The sequence below is a fragment of the Conger conger genome, chromosome 14, assembly GCF_963514075.1.
Source record: "Conger conger chromosome 14, fConCon1.1, whole genome shotgun sequence".
NCBI lineage: Eukaryota > Metazoa > Chordata > Actinopteri > Anguilliformes > Congridae > Conger > Conger conger.
Genome location: NC_083773.1, coordinates 28,145,370 through 28,163,342, shown reverse-complemented (window position 1 = coordinate 28,163,342; position 17,973 = coordinate 28,145,370). Strand labels below are relative to the sequence as shown.

The 17,973-nt window shown below is 38.3% G+C and overlaps 1 long non-coding RNA gene across 3 annotated transcripts in view; it reads left to right on the top strand.

Moving 5' to 3' along the window:
- The window catches only part of LOC133110586 (uncharacterized), a 64,028-nt gene that overhangs the window by 23,715 nt on the left and 22,340 nt on the right, over positions 1–17,973 (top strand). The window contains exon 2 of one of the 3 annotated variants that reach the window (XR_009704867.1): positions 17,514–17,681. The exons of the other annotated variants lie outside the window; for them this stretch is intronic. This is a non-coding gene — a long non-coding RNA (uncharacterized LOC133110586). The remainder of the gene's footprint in view (positions 1–17,513; positions 17,682–17,973) is intronic. 3 annotated transcript variants of the gene reach the window in all.

The window sequence follows — 17,973 nt, the reverse complement described above, 5'->3', positions numbered from 1 at the left end:
GCACTTGCATCCTCTTCCTGTAAAACACGCAATATTCTGCGTGTTTTACATTTTTGTATTATTGCCCTTACAGTGACAAGTGGTACTGTTTATGTATGTTATGTACCCATTACCAGACTCGTGAAGGTCAACTGCTATCTGTCTCTTTTGAATTGACAGCTCTTTGACTTTTCCCATGCTGATGGATGACAAAGGGATTTTGTATATTTATTACCTCATTCTTTTACACTAGTGAAACAGAAAGTGATGGAATGACACAATATAGTCCCTTTAGACTGGTTAACTAAATTCAGTAATATCTTATTGCAAATTTAACTTTGTTTGATTTTATTTACAGTAATTGTTAGGGATGCCAATGATTTTGATACTTATGGCTTTCAGACAATAGAATAGACAATAGATTGCTTCATAAAATACATTGAAACATGAGAGTAAATCAATTGAAATTAAAATATGTAGTGTAAAAAACATATATATTATTATGTGTGTTGCTGCCTTTTTTCTCAATTTTTATCAAGGGTGCCAATAACTCGGGAGCGGACTGTATATGGGTTGAAAAACCACAAAATGTTGATTCAGTTGATTACATTTTTTAATTATTAAAACTATTAAAAGCTTCTTTTTTTCACGAGCACAGTTTTCAAATTCAATCCAGAATAACCTATTACCAATCAATATAATGTGTCCTTGTGCAAGAGAAAGGTAAGGCTGAACTTAATTGTTGGTCAGAATAAAGGACAGGTGTTATTGGACTCCAGCCCTTAGACCTATATTGGATCCAGCAAACCTGGCGACTGTTGAGAGTGCAGGCATAGTCACAGGGGGTCCTAGATTCAGGATTAAACAGATTTGTAACCTGAAAAGAAAATAAATCCATGGGAATAAAAAGTCAGATAAAGAATGGAGTCTATATGCTTCAGTCAATTACCTGGATGAATGTGAGATATGTCCTGAGTGTTTTGGCAACGGCATTACCATTACCACACTTCTTGTTAGCTTACCTCTCTAGAGGACATCCACAATGAAACTGGCTTAGTCAGTAACTGGCATACACACCAAACAAAAAAGCATATGGGTTATGAGCCAGAATAACCTTTTCCATTATCTAAAATGTTCATGGTGCTGTAACCTCAGCTTAATAATTTTATTGTCAAACATTAAGTAACTCTATCTGGATGTGCATAATTATAACCATTATAACCTGGAATGTCTTTTAAAGAACTACTTGTTATAATGTTCAAATACTGAAATATACTGCCATGACTATGATATGGACTTGGGGGGATTGTTCCTCATGGGGAGGGACAGATGGGGGTTTGCTATAGGCCTCAGATGAATGGCAGATACTGTACTTGTGCACTGTGTGAGTGTAACTGTTACCCAGCAGTAAAACCAAAGTTCAGTAAATAAATAACTGACCGCATGAGGATTTGTTAAACCAAAAACGGAAGAACAGCAAGAGGCAGAATAGGGAAAGGGCGAGTATATATGTTGTCATAGCCCCAGCTGCTGCAAATTGGGTATCAACAATACAATGGGTGATACACACTGATCATACTTTTCATGCATCACCATTTTTAAATTTACTGGTCCCAGTTATTGAATACAGCAAACCATCTGTACAAAAGCACAGACAATAACATTGGAATCATAAAAGCCGCATGATGTCATCAAATAAAGCTGAATCTGTAAACATTTCATGCCCCAGCACAGTAAGCTCCTCATTATCAGATCTTTACCCTGGTCCTTACACAACATTGTTATTTGTGTTCTTCATCTTCCATGACTGTCCCAAGCCTCCTTCAGGGTCTGCTTTCTCCAGGACATCCCCCATAGGAAACGCATTAAAGCCTGTAATGGCTATTGCTGGGCATAAATCAGGGCTGAAAACTTTGTGTGCGTTCTGTGGTTTGGCCTTGTGTATGAGTCCCTGTTGCCTTATCTGGAAAATAGGTCGCAAAAAATATGAGCTCAGCGAAAGACCACAGTCTTGTCTGCTTCACTCATTTAGAGTATATAAACAGTGAGCGCCATCATGTTTGGGACGGACAAAGACAATTTTTTTGATTGGGCTCAGTACTCCACCAATTTAGACTTTTAATCAAACAATTTAGATGTGGTTAGGTGTGCCCCCCCCCCCCCCCCCAGTGATCCTCTCCCGGGACTGCACTGCTGCCATCTTCAGCTCCTGCTTATTTTGTATTTTGTTCCTGCTCAGTTTTCTCTTCAGCATATGAAAAACATGTTCGTTTGGATTCTGATTGGCTGATTGGTTTGGCCAGTCAAGAGTTTTAGTTTTTGCTCCTTTCTAGCTTGAGCAGTATGTTTTGGATCATTGACGTAGAAGGAATCTATTGAGTTTGGAGGCATTTGGTTGAACTGCTTCTGTCATCATCAGTGAAGACATGTGAGCCAGTACCTGTGGCAGCCATATATGTAACCATAGCTCCTCCACCACCATGTTTCACAGAAGAGGGTGTACAAGTGCATTGTGGTCTCATCTATCCGCAGGACCTTTTTCCGGAACTCTGCTGGCTCTTTTGGGTACTTTTTAGTAAGCTGTAACCTGGCCATCCTGTTTGTGCTGCTAACTAGTGGTCTGTTTGTGAATTCTTCTGTGGAAAGTATTGACTAACACTTACACTCCTGCCTCCTAAAGAATGTTTCTGATCTCTCAGACAGGTGTTATTATGGTCGGAGTTCTTTGGTGATCAACTGTAGCGGTCTTCCTTGGTCAACCAAGCTTTTTTCCGATTTGTGAGCTCACCAGTGCTGTCTTTCTTCTTAATGAAGTTACCAGGGTTTGGTAACCCTAAGGATTCACCTATGTCTCTGACTCTTCTGTCTTATAATGCCTTCTGCACAACTCTGGTCCTCATGTTGACAAATGCCAATAACAGCTCCAAAGGCAATAAACAGCTTAGAATCCATGATAGATACTGTGAAGATACTGTAAAGCCATTTGTCCCAAATATTATGGCGCCCTGAAATGGGGACTATGTATGAACAAATTAAATAATTTCTACATGGTGAAACCTAAATACAAAAAATTACCCTTTAATAAAACTTTAATTTTGATTTCAACATTTCAATTCTTTGAAGAATATATCTTTGTCCAAAACATTAGGCTGATTAAGTCTTCTGCTCGCCTCACAGCAAGGAGGTCCTGGGTTCGAATCCCCGTCGGCCGGGGCCTCTCTGTGCGGGGTTTGCATGTTCTCCCCGTGTCTGCGTGGGTTTCCTCCAGGTACTCCGGTTTCCTCCCACAGTCCAAAGACATGCAAGTTAGGCTGATTGGAGAGTCTAAATTGCCCATAGGTATGAGTGTGTGAGTGAATGGTGTGTGCGCCCTGTGATGGACTGGCGACCTGTCCAGGGTGTATTCCTGTCTTTCGCCCAATGTATGCTGGGATAGGCTCCAGCCCCCTGCGACCCTGTTCAGGATAAGCGGGTTAAGATAATGGATGGATGGATGGAAGTCTTCTGCTGCTGTAGCCTATCCACTTTGAGGTTTGAAGCATTGTGTGTTCAGAGATGCTCTTCTGCATACCACTGTTGTAATGCATGCTTATTTGTGTTACTGTCACCTTCCTGTCAGCTTCGACCAGTCTGGCGTGACTCCCCTGTCCTCTCTCATTAACAACATGTTTCTGACCGCAGAACTGCTGCTCGCTGGATGTTTATTGTTTTTCGTACCATTCTCTGCAAATTCTAGAGACTGTTTGTTGTGTATGAAAATCCTAGGAGATCAGCAGTTTCTGAGATACTCAAACCACCCTGTCTGGCACCTACAATCATTCCACGGTCAATTTAGTTATCCACTTAGATCATATTTCCTCCTCACTCTGATGTTTGGTCTGTACAACAGACCCTCTTGAGCATGTCTGCATGCGTTTATGCATTGCGTTGCTACGACATGATTGGCTGATTAGATACTTGCACTAACCAGCTCCTGTACAGGTCTAACTAATGAAGTGGTCACTGGGTGTATAAGTTATGGATGTGAACCTAACACAACAAATCCTAATACAGCTTCAGGATTTCTATGATGTCATGGCTCTTCTCTCAAGCAGTGGAATATTAATGAATGCCAAAAGGTAACTTGTATAGGCTGGTCTAGGACATGCAGAAGCCAGCCTGAGCGAAACCTAACCCTGTGTCCTCACAGTGAGCGATTTGGTCAACCAGTTGCTGGAAGTCTATTCATTTTTGGCAAGCAACATGAGCAACTGTGCAAGCTAAAAAAGTTGCCCATGGCTTAATTTTTCGCCTGCATCGCCCGTCACCATCCAATCAGTTGTGCTTCCTGAGTTGTGATCCTATTATCTTTGCTGTTTGTGTATTGTGCCTAGTCCTCCCTCCACTGCATTGTTTTTGATTGCTTTTTGTTTCTATTCATGGTGTTAACTTAAAAAAAGCAAAATAATTCAATTAATAAAAAATATATTGCACATAATGATGGATTTTTCTTTTTGTAAGCAAGTTAACAGGCAAGGTACTGTATTCTATAATATTAATTAGGTATTTTTAAGATGTTTTAAATCATTAACAGCTTGACTTACCTGCCAGTGAAGTGACATACTGCCTGTGTCTATCTGTATACTTTTGATACAGATGGAGCTAGATTTACATAAAAGCTGACATTATTCAGTAAGGCCATGGAAGAAGTTATACATGAAGTCCTCCCCTCCCCACTTGTGCATTATTACAAACCATTTTTAGAATGGAAACAAGATGAGGGCATGCTTTTTTATTTCTATTGTTTACTGGCTAATACACATGAAAGCCATAACTTATATATATAGCCTGAGTCTTCCTCTGGATTGTCACTGTCTTTTGTGGGTAGCTCTAATTGCCCCTGATGACAACATTCTGCTTGAGTCTGTTTCTGCACGTGAGAGACTGATCTATAAGCATGTAAAGCTCTATGCCACCCACATGTTCACGCTATTTTTCATCAAATGATGTTCATGGACCATTTTACCATGCATTAGCCTTGGTACCCAGTCATACAGTCATTTTAAGATCCTTCAGACAAAACACACAAAGGCTCTAGAACGGCACATTATATCATCAGGGTTTATATGATTCATGGTTATTAGTTTTCAGTACTAAACCACATGTGAAAGGCTATGACATTTTTAAGACCCTTTTCTTCTTTTGGGGAGTTGTTAAATTTCTCGATTTAACAGCTATCCTAAACTAATTTAAAAACCAGCCTATAACCTCCTGGTGTAGCTTTTGCCTTGCTGACCTCATATAATTTTTATTAGTCATTTTAATATGTATATAAAATATTGCCTGCGGCATCATTACAGTGCCAAGAATATATTGCACATGAGAGTTTTTTGGCAGATACAGATGATAAACATTCAAATGATTTTTTTGTATCTATAAAAATAACACCGTAAAGGTCATAGCTAATACACTAGACATAAAACAAAGATGTTGTCTAATTATAAGATCTATGACTAGTGCCCCTTTGAATAAACCTTTCCCTTATTTCAGACATAATTTATACTTCTGCAAACTGCCAGGAAATGAGGGTCTTGGTCTATTTCCTCCTATCTCTTATGTACTGAAATTAATGCTTCTCATTTTGTAGATGTTAAATGAGTAAGTAACATGTACTGCACCTCATGTGCAAGAGATTCTATTGGTTTGATTTTTACACTGTGCTGATATTGTCCTCATTTTGTTAATATACGAATGAACGACTAAACAGAAAATCTGCATCACTTTAAAGTTACACTAATGGTTGTGTCCCCTCATATACAGATAAACAAATGGCTTTGGAATTAAAGCAACATTTGAATGCATTTGCAAATGAGTAAATACTAAAATGCAGTTGAAAGGAAGTCGTCTCGCATATGGATATACTGGTCTGAACCTTTTTAATCACATTGATGCTACTTTTGTAAGTCCATGTCTGTGTAATTCACAATATACTGGGTCTCAAATTTCCTATAAATAATTAGGGTTTTTTTCCAAGACATCCCCCTGACTTCAGAAAGCAAAATTTCAGTGAGACACATGGAAGTTGGGTTGGTGGAGTAGGTATCATTTTTATTTAAAACATTCTTAAGGTGGACAGGGTATGTGAACAGCAGTTATTTGAGATTCAGTATTAAGTACAGACAGCTGGAATGAGTGTGGAGCAGGGGAAAGCCAGTCTCTGACTTACTGTGCATCTAGGGCAATACATTAAGACTTTTATTCTCTGGAGTGTGCTAACTCTGTGAATTTGGTTATTCTCAGGGAATGTGTGTTAGCTATTAAAAGAAAATAGTTGGGCATTTTCAAATGTCCTTGCTTCCTTGAATCATGGCAGAGGCTTTCTCCAACGAGGGCTTTGTTTCCCATTATCCCCAGCTGTCTCTTATCTGTACATTAAACACAGGTTTAAAGAATACATTTTTCTCCAAGAAGTACTTCTAGCCAAAGCATTTCACCTTGTCATAGTCACCTACTACTGGGAATTTAGCACACTAGCAGTTCCTCTGGTCATGCAGACATCTGTGGTCCACTGTCACCAGCTGCATAGCTGTCAATCTGCAGTGACAGTGCTGCTCAGCTGGCGGTCTGCAGATTTTAAAGGAGCACTGATTGGCTGCAGGTGCTTCAGGGGAGGGTAATGCTTGCACTTGAATTTTAGGGAGGAGTCTGCAATGATGGGACAGGGTTACAAATGTCATCAAGGGTATTCCAGATAGCGGAAACAAATTAGGGGACAGATATGTTAAAATGTTGACTGGAGAGCAACACAGTGGAATATCAGGAATTGAGTAGCTGCAAATAAGACATTATTGTATCTCTCATTCAGTTCATTTAACCAGAACCCCAATACAGGTCACCAGAATTAAAGAAAATAAAAGTATACCATTGCACAAAAAAGGTACAATCACATGTATTTGTATGTCAAAGTTACAGACAAATGTTTGATGAATACAGACCACAGTGCAGTTTTCATTCTGTCATGCACACATTTCATTTCATTCAGTAGGTCATTGGTGTAGTTGGGTCATTCAAAAGCAAAAAAGGGCTCATAATTTAGCTCAGATCAACTAGAGACTGCATGTACATCGTCCTACTGGATCAATCAGTTCTTAAAGACAACCAACCACAAAAACAGGGCACACTGGCAAAGAAAATATAATCATTTGTACTTCACTATTCGTGAATACCTGTATAGAGCCCTGTGTTCCGGCAGTGCCGTTGTCAAGGGAGTCCTCACTCATAGACAATAATGTAAAGGCTGTAAAGTACAAGCCATTCTAGTTTCTGCATGTGTTGTTTTGGCAGCTAGTACATTTAAGCATTATGGAACAAGAACCCATGGTATATCATGGATATTGGCACAGCTAGTGGGGTGGTTAGGCATGACACAAAGCGGAGTGCCGTTACATCCCCTAGCTGTGCCAATATCCATGATATACCATAGGTTTGAGTTCCATAATGCTTTTATAGAATGGTTACCACATTTGTTTTTCAAAATTTCAGTAAAGAAAGACTCAACAAACTTTAAATTAATGTATTTTAATGGAACCATGTTTTATGGTAAATGTATTGAACACTGAACAGTAGTTTCTTGGTTGCAAAGCAAGGGTATGCTGAACGTTAGCTAGCAATAATGTATCCCAACTCCATCATCTAAGCAACGGTACTAATGTTACTAGCAATAATGTATCCCCACTGCTCTAACGTTAGCTAAGCAATGCTATTGCAATAATGTATGCCCACTGCATTCATGTTAGCTAGCTAGCTTGCTAGTTTACGTTACACCAGATGACACTGACACACAAGTAATTTGTCTTTGTTGTAGACATTTATCAGGACTGCCAGATAACGTGCAGTTATTGCAATAACTGATAGTGTCGTTATGAGTCATCATTTGCTTTGCCAGGGTTTGGAGGTCTTGCTGATATTTCCATCCAAGGATATTGCCGTAGTTGTATTTTTTCATTCCTTCTCCTTTCCAAATCCCAGAGAAGGTCTAAGGACACTTTAAAATCCCTCATTTTGTTTTACTTTTGTAGGCTACTAGCGATGAGATGATGATAATCTAATAATATTAAGTTACGTTCATTTTGGTTACAAAGTAGATAATGGTGATCTACAAATGAGGAGTAATATTAAAAGATGTGTGAACATTCTATTTAGCTGTGTGTATGGTCATAGATATCGGCATGGCTGGAATGCAAACTGACCAATAGAGACAATGGACCGGACCTATCCGTTGTATAATGCCTGACATTAAACCCCCTGATTTCCCCCTGATAATCGCATTTATACATGTTCCATTTACAGTAACCTCGTATAGTACACTCAGTGATCACTTTATTAGGGTGATGTCAGGTAAATTGGGACATCAGGTAAAATGGGACATATAAGCTTTAAATATTAGCAGTCAATCACTGAATAAAAAATATATAATATTTGACCTGAAAATAAATGTCCCAATTTACCTTAAAGCTGTCTTATTTAACCTGAACATGCCATCAGCGTGAGATGTGTAAGATTAATTTGAGTGTCATGTGATCGCTTGGATGGGTGGCCATAAACCAGTCTCTGCGTTCAAGAGTGGAGTTTGAGCGCCCGTTACCTTCTGGGTAACACAGGCTGGAGATGATGTCACTGGATATGTTTGCCCTTAGAAGTTCTGCCCCATCCTCAGAAATGTATCTCCTTTTGGATTTTTTCTCTAGAGTTTGCAGAGAATGGTGCAAAAAACAGCAGTAGTTCTGCAGGCAAAAACATAAAATATCCAGTGAGCAGCAGTTCTGCCAGAAGAAACGCATTGTTAATGACAGAGGTCAGAGGAGAAGGGCCAGACTGGTCAAAGCTGACAGGTAGGAGACAGTTACGCAAATGACCACACATTACACCAGTGCAGAAGAGCATCTCTGAACACACAACACATCAAACCTCAAAGTGGATAGGCTACAGCAGCAGAACACCAATAAGTCAAATAAATACCAAATAAAATGCTCACTGATTGTATATCATAGCTCTCGTTGGAAGTATGCACAAAATCTATTTTCATTCCTGTCTTTCCTTTGCTTTCGAGCTGGCTTCCATATGGTCTATTGGACATACACACACACACACACACACACACACACACACACACACACAAACTAACTTACAAGTGTTACTCTGTCAGGCTGTATTAACAGCTGCCAGGCAGGTGTGGAGTAGGCGACAGCTGACTTCTAATATTACTGGGTTGAGCAGACAGCTCTATACCTGTAGAAAATCTACAATTCTGAATGACCCCACACTAAAACATAGGGCCCTGGTTCACTTACATTTCCAATTGGGACAGATCTATGGGATTGTTATGGTTGATTGACTTCTGCAGGGGCAGACTACTTTCTGATTAATCTGAATAAGAGTTCATTGGTTGTGTAGCAGTAAATATCACAAATGGCAACCTAATGTGTCTTTTCTGAAAAAAGCTTATACTTTGTTGATGAAAGCTGTAGGCAACCCAGGCCCTTTATTAACTGTGACCACTAGATTTCAATTGTTTTTGGTTCATTACACATTTTGCACTTGAAAGATCTTTCAGTTAATTATAAATGTGTTGATCAGGACTGTAGCAATACAATTCTGGCAATAATATCTACATGCAATGTCATTTAAAAGCATATTTCAAGTTTGTGGCAGGATGTGATACATATGGCAGCTCCTGTTCCAGTAATTGTTAAGGAATAACCGCAGTTCAGCACAAGGAATCCTGTTTGGCAGGATATGAGTTTGATTCTAGGTTGACTTTTTCTATCCCTACTCTGCTCATGCCTTTGGGATCTGAGTACGATGTTCACCTTTTGGGTTGTTTCCAACTGAAGAGAAGACCCTTTGTCTTCCCTCCACTGGTCTCTTCTAACTACTTGTCTAACATGATTAACTTAATGATGAACATCACAAGATGTAATAAAAAATACATATAATATTATTAGTAGTAGTATTTTTAGGATTATGATTATAATTGTGTAGATGATTATGATAATTATGGTAATTCTTATTCTTATTCTTATTATATCAATTGTTATTATTTTTATTCTTGTTTTTGTCCTACTCTCACACACAGTCAAGGATTTCACTATTAACAACCCTTAAAATGGTTTCCAAACCGTACGAATTGTAGAAGCTATGGTTAATAGGGATGTTTCGGTAGTACTCAACCTGTGGTGCACCCATCCTTGTCATAGATTGTTCAGAAGAAAACCGGATAATCAATAGATGCTGGAATGGACGAATCGGGAAACCCAATTATTAATGCTTTTGAACATCATAGGCTATATGGAAAAATACAATGTACTTCATTTCACTGTTAACTTGATTTATTGTAGTCATGTTTAGTTTGAGTGGGAGACATTCAACTGAAGAAGATAAGGATTTTGCGATTTTAATTTTAATCAGATGGTTTCGTTGTTTAGGGGCTCCACTTCATACAAGGATCGGAAGACACCTGTGTGTCTGTTTGCATCTGTCTCTTGTGGAGAGACTACGTTACAGAAACACTTAAGTACGTAATATAGCCTTTATATTCATTTAAGCAAGCAGTAGCCTACGACGGCGCAATAATTTGTTAAAGTTTCGTAGCGTGGAGGTACCAGTACACCTTTTAAGGTCGAATTACCATCGTGTTCAATACTGGTTAATGAAACACTCAAAAGCAGTTGTGGTAAATATCATTTAGTTTAGTTAGCTATATGCTACCGTAGTTTATAATGTGTCCACTAGTTCGCGGATTGCAATCGACGCGCACATATTTCGCTTGAGTCATAATGCGCTTACATATAGTACTTAAATAATTTGTGATTAAGTAATTGCGTGCGAGACTAAATAGCCTATGCATGAGCCTGTAACAAATATCCTCGTGTTTCTTCTAGGCTACTAATTATTATGTGAATAATTTTGTAAAGATTGTTTGTTTAAAAACCGAAAATACATACGCAAAAGAAACTGGGGAATTTGACGATGGATGGGAAAAATGTCCCTCGATGTGTAGGGTTCGTAATGTTAATGCAGTTCATGTTAGTTTTAAGAGAACCGATTAAGACACAGTTGAGAAACAGGGTACTTATGCATATACGTAGCTATGTATTTCATCGCGCTGTTCCTACTTATTATTATCTTGTCCTCCAAGCCTTCCATGCCTCCGAATTTCCTTAACTGTTTCACTGCAGTGGTAGAACTGTCAATCGCCAGAGGGGGCAGTGTTCCTCGACAATAGACATGCCGGCAATAAAAATCTGCTGCGGAAAGTCTGGGTAAAATGCGTCACATTTTGTCAGTTCTAAGGGCATTTTTTTAGATTAATTATACTCTTACGTTCGGCAATCACACAGCATGCAAAAAAAGTAAAAGTCAACAAAAGAACGGCAGTTTGCATTTGGAGATGGATTAGATGGATTTTGCTGTCAGTGCTGATTTCTGTGTAGCCTTCCGCTGCAAATCATGTTTGAAGAAAGCACGAAATATTGTATAAGACAAAGCGCTGTATTCAATTCATCATTACAGTTTGTCACTGGTAGCTATTTAACCTCGGTTCTCGGATCAACTTGCTTCAAAAATGTTTAAAGAACATGTTTAAATAATTACTATAACAGTGGAAAGTGCAGAACTTTCTAAGGACAAAATAAATAACTTCAATAAATAAGGAAAAGTTGGGCATATTGAAGAAGCACACATGTACATTCTTGGTTTTATTCATATTACCCAACCGACATTTTAAACACGGAAACAGCAAGAAACTGTAATAACATGCAGCTTTTTCAACGTGAAGCTAACTAGCAGTAGGCTACCTATACGTATTGTGATTAACTTTGGGATCATAGCTGCTAAACGTTTAATTAGCAGTATAGTTAGACGGTATTTGACTTCAGCATTCGCAGGATATGACATAGACATTTGTGTAGAAAATTTAGCACACTTTTCTTTAATAGTATGAATATTAAATCAGCAAGGAATAGAGCACTGGCAACTTCAGACCAATGGAATTACTCTGTTATTTGATTAAATGATGATGGTTGTCGTTTTTATGATGCTACTATTATTATTATTGTTATTGTTATTATTATTATTATTATTATTATTATTATTATTATTATTATTATTAGTAGTAGTAGTAGTAGAAGTAGTAGTAGTAGTAGTAGTAGTAGTAGTAGCAGTAGTAGTAGTAGTAATGGCGGTGTTTTCAACAGCTGGTGTAGTGCTGCTGGCAATAATATTAATAATTTTTACTTTGGTGTATTTGAGTAATGCAGGCCTCTGTATTGCCTGTTCATTAATGCAATTTGCATATATAGGCATGTGTCGACAGCCGCCCATGATGGCACCATATAGTACGTTTATAACAAGAAGTCAACTTGTCCCTGGCAATATTAAATAATATAATGTCACAAAGAAAACGATGCGATGTAGCTTCTAAATGCGTTTTATGTGACACTGATGACAGATCGTCAACCTTTGCTCAGTCAGTAAGTCAATGCAGCTGGAAATATGTGATTTGAGGAAGAATGACGGCTGTCCAGTTAAGTACACAGTCAAATGTGTAAAATTCTAATACAGTAAATATGAGTCTTACATTTAAGCAACGAAACATAAACGTCTGGTTTCGGAAGTCTGGTCTGAGAGAATGCTAAAATTACATGATTATTATTATTATTATTATTATTATTATTATTATTATTATTACTACTACTACTACAGCAGTATCCACCATCATCAGAATTCTGTGACAGCATGATATATTTTTTATTGAATTCAAAATATCACTGCTATATATATATATAGTATATACAATTTTGTTTGACTTTATATTGTAACTCAACTAGTGCTGCATGAGCATTATGAATGTGACATATATAGCTGTAAAAGCATATACACTTCCAATGAACGTATACTGGCCGAGTCAGTTTACCCTTAAGGGGCTTCCATCAGACATGTTGCGGCAGGACAAAAGCTAAGAAGTTGTGTGTTTTATTGAAACAAAGAAATGTTTCTTTCCCAGTAGTAATATTAACAATTTTAAATAAATACTTCCGTTATTTGTTTGACATCAGAACCGTTTTAGCCTACAGTATGCTAGTATGGCATGGTAAATCCATTGCCCTTTACAATGTTTATAAAACCCCTCATTCTGAGCCTACTGCAAAGAATATAAACCTACTACCACTGCACTGGACCTCTGTCAGCAGGACCTGAACATCACTATTAGCCTAAATGTATTAACTTCAACTGTTCTTAGAACATCAGTCGCACGGAGATTCCAGGGATAAAACCTAAGAATTCCAATAACATGATTAGAATTAACAACAGCACTTATGTAGGTTGTTTCGTGCTTGCGTTAATGTCACTGTTAAATATATTGACACGGTTGGAAAGCACAGACTTGTCTTCAGGAATTACGATAGTCATTAATAGCCAATTGAGGACCACATTACTGTAAACTTAATTAGTGTTTATAGTTGTAAAATTATGGCGACCGCCCACGCGGTCCCTGCAGCTCAGTATTTCCACAATTGGAGAGAATCGTCAGCATAAAACAGAGGATATACATGTTTGTTATTTGCTGCACATCTAATGGACAAACAAAGAGTAAAGTTATTCCAATTATATGGTGGGCTTTGTATGCACTGTGTGTGTGTGTGTGTGTGTGTGTGTGTATGTGTGTGTGTGTGCAGTACATATTGCTAATAAGCTGTTTTCACCTTGATATATTACGACCCAAAGAGGACCAAGAAGACAGTGGTGATAGAAGCACAAATTGGCTATTTTTTCAAATTGTAATTAGTTCAAAAATCTAATCAAATATGTTATCGTTTTTTACGAAATCGTGCATTTTCCTTTCCGGCCAAATGTATAATGCGGGCAAAAAAACTTAATGTAAAACATCAGAGGAAATTACTACTACAGTATTTCCATTACGTGTCCATTGTGAAACAGTCTCAATTTCCGTTAATCTACTAGTTAATAGAACCCTATAGAAAACTATTCGGAGAAGACGAGCTTTCAGTCGTCAGCCATTTCTTTCTTTAGTATGATTCACTTTCCAGTGATTAAAATACAAGGCAATTAAAGGTAGTTGTTGCAGATGTAATACTATATTTATTATGAATAATAATAATATCAAACATCATCATCATAATTGTTTTAGCAGGTGGGACGCAATTACATAATATCTTATTTTGTAACAGAGCAAGAATCAGATCAGCTATACCCTTGCTGTGGGGGTTCTTTGAAAGTAAAAGTTCCGATTGCCTACCGAGCCCAGAAAAGATGTGGCAGTTCCAGAGTTCTCCCGACTTCCAGAGTTCATGAACTGTGTGTCCCTGGTCATAAAGAGACTTGATATAGATTCACTGTTTCACATGGGCCGTATAAAGGGCAAGGAATAGTTTCCATGGGGGGTTGGTGGACGCTGGGGGAGGGATAAGTTTGCAGGGTGGGTATTTCAGCAATATTAAAAGGGAAACCAATGCCGTTATGCCCAAACACACTCACACATAGGAGAAATATCAGCTTGCCATTTTCCAGCATAAGAATTAAACATCAAATTATTTCGCCCGTGGGCTTCATTTTTCTGGTACTATGTTATAACTAGTTATTGAACAAGGCACAAGATCTAAATGGCATTTGTGTGGAGACAAATTTCACTGCTGTTTCCTCATCAATAACTCCTTGGCAGTGAACTATTGGAACGAGCCAAACGCTAGAGGTGAAATGCAGGTCAGCCTGTCTAAGTAATATTAAAATGCGCCCGAGAGAGAGAGACAGAGCGAGAGAGCGAGAGAGAGAGAGAGAGAGAGAGAGAGAGAGAGAGAGAGAGAGAGAGAGAGAGGTGCGATATGGGTATCTACGTTTGCATGTATAATGTATATTCCACAAAGGGAAATATACTTTCGTTCTTTTGCATTTGTATCAATAGTTGTACATTTTCAATTAGCAGGAGCGCTATTGGAATGGTATTAACGATTCGAATCCGTAATGTCATACATGATTGTGAAAATATTAACCAAGATAAAAAGCAGATAAGATGCATTTTTACACGAAATATAAGGTTGCATTTTCTAATGTCTATTTCCTCGCCAAAACCAGATTGATCTTGTGAGAGGAACAGGTTATCTAACGGTCAGTATGGTAATGACGCGCACAATAAACCCTGGGGAACAATGGAAAGTTATTTTTCATGTCCTCTGTCACGCGGGCGCTTTGTATCTTCCGCATTGTGACTGAATATTTATACAAATGGGGGAGGGGGGCACGTGAACAGTTGCAATCAGGATTTTTAAAAAGATTTTGAAAGAGAAAGCATGTTTTAAAGGCATAAAGGCATGCGTTTGTGAAAATGTTTGTTTTTATTATGATCGCTATTCTATCAATTTTTAAGTGTTTCGTATATGTGTGTGTGTGTGTGTGTGTGTGTGTGTGTGTGTGTGTGTGTGAGAGAGAGAGAGAGAGAGAGAGAGAGAGAGAGAGCAGTGCTTCTCTGTGTTTGTGTCATTTCTGAAATATTTTAGTATAGAGCGTGGCCTGAGGGTCATGGTTTGTAACGCGGTGAGAATCGTAGGCTACATAATGTAGCCGCTCAGTTTTGATATTGGTCTACTATGTGCTCGTTAGATGTAAGTTACCATTTCTCTACCCACTTTTAGTTCTGCACTTTCCCAGTTTAACCCATTGTTATGCCGTAATTTAACTTAAGGCCTTTTCGCAGAAACTTTGGAATGCTCCCCAGTTATGTAATATTATCCATTTGACATTTAGGCTTACAATGTTAAATTCACTTCAAATATAATTTCAACTTATCTGTGATTGCATTTTGTGCTTTGTTGATAAGCTAATTTATGCTATTGTAACTGAAAAGTTTAGAACAAGTCAGTGCACCTTTCCTTCTCTGCAAAGCAATAGGCTATAGGTCTAGCTACTTGTGGGAAATCCGTCCACTAAAAGCGCTATTACTCCAAGGTTTTTTTGTTTAACTATGGTTGTAATGTACGCCCCTGTAGTGTAATATGACCAGTTAGCCTTCCTGCGAAGAAAGCTGGCCACACATACACATGATATACGTAAGTAGTTTGAAGTAGCATTGGCATCAAAAAGGGGCAACAGATTATTATTAGTAATATTATCCAATTATTATTATTATTATTATTATTATTATTAGTAGTAGTAGTAGTAGTAGTAGTAGTAGTAGTAGTAGTAGTAGTAGTAGTAATAGTAGTTGTAGTAGTAGTAGTAGTTGTAGCAGCAGCTGCAATGATTAATGTAGGTCTAATCGTGCTTTATCATGCGGTGGCCAGTTTTTCTATTTCCAGCTTCCAAAAGAATAGCCAACGTCGGTATCGTATGATTTTTAAGTCGTCTATATGTACCCTGTAGAACCGAATTTGTGTGAGCAATTAACAACCGCAAGTTCGTCTCTACGGGAATACATGGGCGATTCCAAAGCCACACAAGTTCCTCATACAACTCTCAATATCTGAGGATTCGTTTTGTTTTGGGCCCTTGCCTTCCATACTCCACTAAGAGTGCCATTCAGAAGAAGACGCAGTTAGAAGCATGTGCACACATACATTAATTATAACTTTACAACCACAACGCGCATTTACTGTACCGGTGAAATGGCAGAATCACATGGATTTGTGATGGCGGGTGACTACGGAAATGTGTGAGGACTGGGAGGCCGTAAAGCGAGGTAAGGAGCGGGGATCACAGGAAGTGATTGATTTACGCATTTTAACAGCCCAATAAAACCTCAAAACATTCAGCCAAAAGCTTCCGACATCGTTGGCTCGTGAGATTCTCATAAATAAGCCATAAACGGCTAACTTCATGTTGTCGTTTTTATTATAATCCAATAAAATATGGCAAAGCAATGACGGCGATTATTTACAAAGTGGAGGCAGTCAACAGGCTATTCTCTGCTGTGGCTCTCGATGTTATAGCCTATTGCGCAAGGCCCTGTGTCCGTACTTCTGAGACTGCTATCAATGATAGGATAGTTCTTACAATTACAGCCCAAACTTTGTTCAGAATAAGCCTATAATAGTAGTAGTAGTAGTAGTAGTAGTAGTAGTAGTAGTAGTAGTAGTAGTAGTAGTAATAATAATAATAATAATAATAATAATAATAATAAGAATAATAATAAGAATACGTTATAATGATGATAATTATGATAATTATGAGGATGATAGTGAAAGCAGTTAATTAGTTATATGTTATAAGTATTTATAAGTATTGGCCATCTATGAAATATTATATATTGCCTATCAGGTCACGCTATTTCAATTAAGGTACTGTTATATTTTTGGGATGGGCTGCTGGGCGCTGTTACTTTTTTGTTTTGAAAGGTCACCACCCACATTTTTCCTACTTTCTCTGTTTCCATACTGCGAACAGGAACGCAGCTCATGACAAGCTATCACTGATCTCTGGAAATTAGGTGCAGCCAAGCAACACTTTCATAGCATAATTTTATTGTTTTCTCTTCGTATGCCAAGGTATGCCGCAGTCTGGTGTCGGATGACGACAGTGGGGATATAAATCTACCCCTGCCCAAGGAATTTAATCTCGTCACTCCAGTGTTTTTTCACCGTCTGAGTTATTGAAGCTACCTGTACCTGCCAACACCACCAATACTTGCCTGCCAGGCTGCCCTTCGCGCAATCGTAAGATCCTCCTTCTCTTTCTGTTTCATTCCCTTTTCATATACATTTTATACCCAGTTACCACCGTGTGTGTCCCACTTTGCTCAAATACACCTACAACACAATGCGCACACCTACAACACAATGCGCGCACCTACACTGACGCACGTAACCACACACACACACACACACACACACACACACACACACACACATACATACATACACACACAGTCCATACACAGACAGAGAGAGACTCGTTCCCAGTATGCAAAAAGGGTACGTTGCGAATAAACATTTGTTTCCTTATCCG